The sequence below is a fragment of the Phocoena sinus genome, chromosome 5 (assembly GCF_008692025.1).
Source record: "Phocoena sinus isolate mPhoSin1 chromosome 5, mPhoSin1.pri, whole genome shotgun sequence".
NCBI lineage: Eukaryota > Metazoa > Chordata > Mammalia > Artiodactyla > Phocoenidae > Phocoena > Phocoena sinus.
In genome coordinates this window covers 38023348-38032131 of record NC_045767.1, presented here as the reverse complement: position 1 = coordinate 38032131, position 8784 = coordinate 38023348, and the positions used below count along the sequence as shown (strand labels likewise).

The window sequence follows — 8784 nt, the reverse complement described above, 5'->3', positions numbered from 1 at the left end:
AACCTCCCCCCACACCTACCAAATGGCTGTGCCTGTCGATTGTACCCTCACCTAACTGCTGCCTCCCCCCACCCCACCTCTCTATACCCCGGCACCCAGCCTTGTTTTTCTCATTAGGACTTTCCACTTTCTAACCTACTATAGGTTTCTCTTGTTTCCCCGCCAGGAAGTAAGCACCTGAGATGTTTGTCTCTTGTTCTCTGCTCTATCACCAGCGCCCGGACAGTGCCTGGCATTTAATAGATGCTCAGTAAATAATTGTCAAAGGAATGATCTTAGAATTCCTTTTAGTCACAATATGGGCCCGCCTGGATTAGTCCTCTAATTTCCTTTCCTCTCTGGCACCCTGTTCAATCAGTTGACCTTTGTCCCCACTACTCCATTGGAACCCTTTCTGTCCAGGTCTCCGTTGCTCACCCAGTGATCAGTTCTCAATCCCCGTCTCAGTTGACTCTTGGGCAGTACTGACAGCTCAGCAGTGAATTGATCCTTCCTCCATGAGACAAGAACCAAGACTTCCTGAAGGACCAGTCGCTCTAGGTTTCCCCTTCCCTCACTGACTGCTCAGTCTCGGGCTCCTGTTCCCCTCCTCACTGGCCCACATTTGAAAGTTGGGGTGCCCCAGAGCACAGGCCTGGACCATTCCTGTCCTTCGTCTCACTAGACCTTCTCTGCATGTCTGATGACCCTAAGTGCTATCTGTTTGCTCATCTCTCCCAAACTTGTGTGTGTCCTGGGCCTCTCCCCAAAACTCTAGAATCCTGTACCCAACTGCCTACCTGTCATCTTTCTCTGAATGTCCAATAGACATCTCAGAAAATTTTCAAAACTAAGCTCGTCATCCTCTCCCCTTCTCTTGCCCACCTCACTAAATGGCAACCCCATTCTTCCGGTGGCCCAGACTAAAAACCCCAAGAGTTACCCCACTTCCATCAGTAACATTTATGGAGCGCCTCCTATACACCTGGGTTTTGCCCAAGGCACAAAGAATAAGATTGCCTAGGCTGGGGTAACCTTAAATAAATCTGCTTGACAAGGACAATAATTTGTTCTTGTACAATAAAAGTATAGGAAAAAATTAAAACCAAAGCTTTAAAATTCACATTTCCTGTCTCTTTCCTTTTCTCCCCTTATTACTCTGCCCAAAAGACTTAACCTAAGTAAGGAAAAACTTAGGATTAGTGAAAAGGCTTGGGAGTGTGCTAATGTGTTCTTGGATGGAAGATTATCTTGCCGTAGGCCAGGCCTTGACTCTGTGTTGTGCACATAGCATGGACCATCCTCAGCAAGAATAAGAGTGTGTGTGTGTGTGTGTGTGTGTGTGTGTGTGTGTGTACATGTGTATGCGTGCACACGCACATCATTGACCCCAGAGTCAGGAGACCTGGATGGTGTTCTCAGCTCCATCACCAGCTGTGTGACAAATGCCCTCCTCTCTCTGGACTTCAGTACCCAGACAGTGGAATGAGGTTTTCTCAGTTTTATTGTTCTGTGAACATTCTCTAAGGACAGCCCGTGACTAGGTTCCTATGGAAGCTTCCTGAGCCAAGAACTGCCTTTCATTACAGAAGTGGGGTACAGAGGCCAAGAGATTGGGCAGGTCTCTAGAAGAACCCCAGCATCTTAGAATGTCTGAGCTGGAAGAGACCTTAGGAATTATCTCCTGTTTCCAGGGGTCTCCACTTTCTATGAGGTCGAATGGGAGCCTTGTTAACAATGCAGATCTTTGGAAATTTTGATTCTGTAGGTCAGGGCCAAGGCCTAGGGGCTGCACTTTAGCAAGTTTCCCAGATGACTCTCAGGCAGGTGGTGTAAGGACAGTAGTTGAAGAAACTCTGCTCTAGTCTGAGTCCCTCATCGGATAGATGCCCTGAGTTGGGAGGTGACTTACCCAGTCATAATAGCAGCATCGTGTCTGTCTTGTGCTAGGCCTGATGGAAACACGTTACCAGTGTCAACTCGTTTAAGCTCCATGACCCCCTGCAAGGTAGATCCTGTGACCGTCCCCATCTACAGATGAGGAAAGTGACCCCCGGGAGGTCATGGAACTTGCCCAGTTCCGCCCAGCCAGGAGTTTGGGTCCCAAGGTCCTGGGTGAGTTGGTGGCCCCAAAGCCAGGATCAGATCCAGCCCGGCTTGCCTGCCCGGGTGGGTGATGCGTTTTCAGAGAACACCCTGCTGCTGTGATATTCATGAAACGTGACCTCACCTCTGCGGGAGCTTATCACACCCTCTTCTTTTTAATTTCTTTTTTCTAAGTAACATGATCAAAAGAGAAAAATCAGACAATACAACAAGTAACAAGGAAAAATATTTCCATCACCCAGAGATGATGTTGACAAACGTGATTCTAGTCCTGACGCCAGCTTGACGCCTGCTGGGACCCCCCCAGCCTGGGAAACCCCAGCCTCCGTACTTCTCATGCATCTTCTCATGAAGCCCCTTCAACAGCCAAGGAGTTAGAACACTGTTTACATCTTGATTTGTTTCCTCTGCAATCAGATACAGATACATTTAGGCACTTCGCCCTTTTTAAAATCAGCTCGTACCATACACATATCTTTTTGCTTTTTCACAAAGCAAATTGTCATAAGTATCTCTTCGTGTCAAAGAATGTGTTGACCTCACTGCTCTGATTCCCCGTCTCATATCCCATCACGACCCCTGCAGTCTGAAGCTGTTTGTGAAGGGCAGATGCCAGGTGCTCCACAAGAAAAGCCCTCTTTTCCTTGAAGTTCCAAGGAAATCTACAGGCCGCTCCAGCTGTTTCATGTTGTGTTTTCTTCTGGCCACCAGATGGCAGTATAGCCCCTCGCAATAAGCAGAGACCATGACTGGAGGACCTCAAATGCCAAGGCTGGCCCCAGAGGCTGCTGGGGCCACTTGCGCTCACCTGAGCCCCGCACCCCACATAGAAGCCTGTTGGCAACATAACATTCTCCTCCCCAGTTGGAGGGATGTGTCACTAGGAAGGGAAGTCACTTGCTCATTTACTTTTCAACCTTGCTGAGTGCCAACAACGTCCCAGGCTCCTGGGTTCAAGTGGCTCTAAGAACAGATGCCACAAAACAGCTGTGTGAACTCGCCACGGTTCTCTGGGTTCTCATGTCTCCTCTGTACAAATGTGCTTTAAAAATAGCTCCAACTCACGGTGACCCGTGAAAACCCGATGCTAAGTAAAGGAAGCCAGACATAGAAGTTCACATGTGATGCGTGATTCCATTTATATGAAATGCCCAGAATAGGCAAATCCATAGAGAAAGAAAACAGACGAGCAGTTGCCAGGGGCTGGGGGAGGGCGGGATGGGAAGTGACGGCTCATGAGTTTGGGGTTCCCACTTGGGTTGATGAAAAGATTCTAGAACTAGATAGTGGTTGTTAGAGACTGAATTGTGTCTCCCTCCCCGAAAAGTGAGGCCGTAAGGCTGGGACCCGATCCCGTAGAACCATGTCCTTATAAGAAGGGACCCCAGAGGTGATCAGGAAGTGGGGACCGGGGCTTCCCAGGCTCCTAAGGGGTGACCTCAGTGAGTTCACCCACAGGATGCCTGGAGGGGTGAATCAGGATGGGACTGCTCTCCTCCCTCTGGCTTCAGGACAAAAGTACCCTGTGTCCTGCACCCCAGAGCTGGTCTCACCATCTCCTGAGAACCCTCTAAACCAGCTGGGCCTGGCCCATGATGTGCTGACAGAGGAGAGAAAGGAATTGTGAAAACCCTGTCTCTCTCACAGGACCCTGGCTTTCCAATCTGTTGTCTTGCTGCAGTATTTGTTCTGCATGCCAACATCAGAATAGTACCTGGAGCTTTCTCTCTGCTTCCTCTGTGACCTTCCTGACCCCACCTCCACCCAAGGCAGATAGATGTTTTTGATCATCGTGGAGGAAGTTCTCAGAGGCAAAAGAGAAACAAACTGAATAATTTTCCAAGCAGTACCCTTTAAACATACATAAAGCAAAAGCATAAACGTGATTCAGCTTGGGGCCAATAGCAATGCAAAATAATTCTTGTCTACGGACAGGCAGACCCTGTCCTGTCCAGCAGAGGTTCAGCTGGCTTCTCCCCTGATGTAAAAAAACAGCCCTGCCTCCATTTCATATCATTTCAATATTCCTGACCTGAAAATGTGTCGGTTCTTTGGAGTCTCTGTTGAACCAGCTAGAACATCTGCCCAGTTCCCTCCCTGATTAACATGTTAAATATAATCTACAACATATTCATTTTTATATCTATGTGAGAGGCATGATTTTTTCCTCTTTTTTTTTAAAAAAAATTATTTCTAACAGACTTCTGAAAGTGCAGGTTGATCCAGAATAGACAAAATTTTCTCCGTTTATTGTTTAATTTATGCCTGTATTTGGTAGATTTCCAAACATAGAGCGTATTAGTTTGCCTCGGCTGCCAAAACAAAGTACCGCAGACTGGGCAGCTGAAACAACAGAAATTAATTTTCTTCCAGTTCTGGAGGCTGGAAGGCTGAGATCAAGGTCTTGGTAGGGTTGGTTCCTTCTGAGGCCTGTCTCCTTGGCTTGTAGACCGCTGTCTTTTCCCTGTGTCATCACAAGGTCGCCCCCTGTGTGTGTCTGTCTCCTAATCTCTTCTCCTAAGGACACCAGTCCTATTGGATCAGGGCCCACCCATATGACCTCATTTTACCTTAATGACCTCTTTAAAGACTCTATCCAAATACAGTCACATTCTGAGGTCCTAGAGGTTAGGACTTCAACATATGAATTTGGTGGGGGGCAGATCATAATTCAGCCTGTAACATAGCACAAGAAATAGGACGGGCTGGAGTCCATGGCATGGAGGGATGGGCAGGAATCCTGCTGGGTGACCTGGTGGAGGCAGCTGTGCCCGTGCCCCCAGGGGCTGCCACCAGAAGTGTGCTGAGTTACCCAGTTCATGAATCTGCCTATGATTCTGAGAGACCACAGCAGCAAGGCCAGTGACAGACAAGTCTGACTGCTAAAGGAACTTGGTCATTTTACTTTTGGTCCCTGAGATTCTCCAATTACCAAGTGATTTTGTCAGGGCCCTTGGCTGTAGACAGCCTGACCCTTCAACTGTAGGAAAAAAGAGGGAATGGACCATCGGCTTTGAGAATAGAGTCTGTTTCCTGCCAGCTGACCTGTTGGGGCTGGTTTGGCCTCAGGGTTTCCCAAGCAGTCCTGGCCATAGGATCTTTAATCCGTCACATGACAGGTGAAAGCCCAACCCACAGAGCAGAAGAAACCGATTCACAGAGGATGGGGCCAGAGGCTTGTGTGCACGGCCCCTCATCCCTCTATTGCCCACCAGCCTTGACCCCGAGGAGGCTCCATGAGGCCCCCCGGGGACTCCAAGGAGAGCAGTGTGCAAACTGCTGGCCTTGGAGTTACTGCTGGGAGTGTCACCGCATTTCCTGCCACCCGGCCCCTGCACGGTTCCATTATTTTGTTCTTTATTAAGACTTGCTTTGCTCCAAGAAGATTATAGAAATATAAATAAACTTTTATATTTCTAAAGTATACAAGGAGACTGAGACAAAGAGGACACAGAGGCAGAGGTAAGGTGAAACGAGGGTGTGTATATAACATACAATGTACACTGTTCAGGGGTGTTATGGACTGAATGTTCCTGTCCCCCTCCCCAATTCATATGGTGAAGCCCTGACCCCCAGTATGGCTGCATTGGGGGATGGGGCCTCTAATGAGATGATTAAGGTTAAGTAAGGTCACCAGGGAGGGGCCCTGATCCAATAGGATTAGTATCTTCGTGAGAAGAGACACCAGAGATTTCTCTCTCCATGGAAAGGCCATGTAAGGACATAGCAAGAAGACAGCCACATCCTGCCAAAATTCTTATGCTGAAGTCCTAACCCCCAGGATCTCAGAACATGATCCTATTTGGAAATGGGGTCATTCGGATATAATCAGTCAAGTTAAATTAGATCATCCTGGAGTAGGGTGGGCCCTAATCCAATATGACTGGTATCCTTATAAAAGGAGAAATTTGGACACAGACACACAGGAAGAATGCCATGTGACGATTATAGTTCTGCTGCCACAACCAAGAAACTAGGAGAGAGATCTGGACCAGATTCTTCCTTAGCACCTTCAGATGGGCCATGGTCCTGCCATCACCTTGATTTTGACTCTAGCCTTCAGACTTTTGAGGCAGCAAATGTCTGTTAAGCTCCTTGGTGGTGGTCCTTTTTTATGGTAGCCCTAGCAAACTCTCAGTACGCATACAGTCCTGCCAATTTACGCACGTGAGAATCGCCTTCAGCCGTGAGATTCCTGGCGGCCAAAGGAAAGAGGGAATCTGTTATTGGAATCTCAGCATTTCTTATGGGCTAAGTTGGCCACCTCAAGAGAAGTGCTGGGTCCAGGGTGTCCAGCACAGTGCCTGGTACCCAGGCAGTTCTCAAAAATAAATGTTACCTGGCATTTTTATTTTTAATTTTTTAGCCACTGATTTCTAGGAAATCATCACTTTGGGAAATGGCAGGCTAAAATCTGAGTTTCCCTCCAGCTCTGTGGTTTTAAGATCTCACAGTCCTCTTGCAGGGGCTGGTGATGGTTTTCATTGCAGAGGAGGAGCTGGTATGGGAATCCGAGGGCTGCGGGCTCAGGCCAAACCACAGGGCCGGGCCAGCCAGGTGCCGGCGGGGAGGAGCCCTGTTCCCAGGCATGTGCCAGGGGCCATGCCAGCATGTTTGGAGCTGCTTGCCTGCCTGCACCTGCACTGGTGGACAGATCCCCGCATTTTCTCACCGAGCTCACACCGACTTCAGGGTTCCCCCAACACTGTGCTCCAGGCAAACAGGGCCAACCAGACCAGCTGCACCAAAGAGGAAGGATGAAATGATCCCCAAAGCCCCTTCAGAGTGAATGGTCTAGAATTCCATCATCTGTGTCATGGGCCTCCAGACCGTGCTTCTTTAGCCTTTATGCTTTCATTCTCACAGTGTGGAGGGTCTTTGAATTGGTCCGAGTGTGTCCATCTCTCGCTAGTTCGTGCCCTCCTTGGAGTGGACGTGTAGGGGCGCCTCACAGCCCCTGACACCATCACTCACCCGCTGAGGCCTCTGTAGGGCACAGACCTTCGCAGTGACACCCAGTTCAGTGTTCACTTTCTCATCCTCCAGCCACCCGAGTGCATCCCCTGGCACTTGGAGCATAGTAAGTTGCTTGATTTTGTCAAGTAGAAAACAAATCTGACCTTATATCCATTAGGATAGCTACTATCAAAAAAAAAAAAGAAAATAACAAATGTTGGTAAGGATGTGAAAAAATTGAAACCCTTGTGCAGTGTGGGTGGGAAGGTAAAATGGGGCAACCACTATAGAAAACAACATAGAGGCTCCTCACATTTTTTTTAATTTAAATTTAAAAATTAAAATGTTTTAAATTAAATTTTTTAAATTAATTTTTTAAAAATTAAAAATTGACCCAGCAAACCCACTTGTGGGTATATATCCAAAAGAATTGAAAGTAGACAAAATATTTGCACATCCACGTTCATAGCAGCATTATTCACAAGGGCTAAGACGTGGAAACAACCCAAGTGTCCATCAACAGAAGAATGAACGCACAAAATGTGGTCTAACTCTGTCTATCCAATGGAACATTATTCAGCCCTAAAAAGGAAGGAAATCCTGGTACATGCTACAACATGGATGGACATTTGAGGACATTATGCTCAGTGAAATAAGCCAGTACAAAAGGACAAATACTGTACACTTCCACTAATATGGGTACTTAGAGGAGACGAGTTCATAGAGACAGAAAGTAGAATGGTGGTCACCAGGGGCTGAGGGAGGGAAGGATGGGAAGTGGTTTAGTGAGGACAGAGTTTCAGTTTTGCAAGATAAAAGTTCCGGAGATGGATGGTAGTTGGTAGCATAACGATGAACACAACTGAACCGTACACTTAAAAAGGGTGAAGGTGGTAAATTTTATGTTATGTGTTTTTACCACAACTGAAAAAAAAGGAGACAAGCACATATAAAAAAACAAACAAACCAATCTGGACTTAGGTAAGGAGAGACTTTTCCAGACAGGATCTTTGCAAGAGTGGGGAGGGACAATCACATTAGGGTAGAGGCTGGGATCACGAGCCGAGCAAGCCTCCCAGGGCCAGGCAGGGGAAGGGCCCTTCCTCCACAGGGAGGTGCCAACGTGCCAATGAACAGCCCGGTGGACGGAGTGGAGGTGGAGTGATGGGCAGTACATCGGAGGACGTCTTTCCTGCCATCAGCCGAGTGTCCTTGGGAGGCCGCTAAGAGGTGTAGTATGCTGGCCCAGGCCAAGGGCGGCCAGAACTCAGGAGCCTTGCGGGAGGGCAGAAGCTTCACTAAGGTTTGGTGAAGTCGGATGACCAAACATGGACCTGTCCAGCTTGGTCAGTGGGGACAAACAGTTCAGCTAATCTTTTTATTTTTTTGGCCATGCCACGCGGCATGCGGGATCTTAGTTCCCCGACCGGGGATCAAACCCGTGCCCCCTGCAGTGGAAGTGCAGAGTCCTAACCACTGGACCACCAGGGAATTCCTCAGCTAATCTTTCATGAGCAAAGAATGGTAATTTGGAGGGTCTGACCTTGTCACAGGTAAATGTTGGGGGTGGGGGGAGGATCTGTGAGTTGCAACCTAGTCACCTGGGGAAGGTTGGTGCTTTGCAGTGAGCCGTCTTTGAAGAACACAAAAGGGTGAGGGGGTTTCTAAATCTTCGCTGTTTTCCAGGGGCAGGTAAAATTCAGCATCGTCGGTTTGAGTAGGATGGAAGTGATTAGTGCTGGG

General features: G+C 48.1%; 1 non-coding gene across 1 annotated transcript; it reads right to left on the bottom strand.

The window, feature by feature from the left end:
• Positions 1–8459: 8459 nt before the first annotated feature.
• On the bottom strand, positions 8460–8532 carry TRNAG-UCC. Its single transcript has one exon. It is a non-coding gene; the product is annotated as a tRNA-Gly (tRNA).
• Positions 8533–8784: the final 252 nt, after the last annotated feature.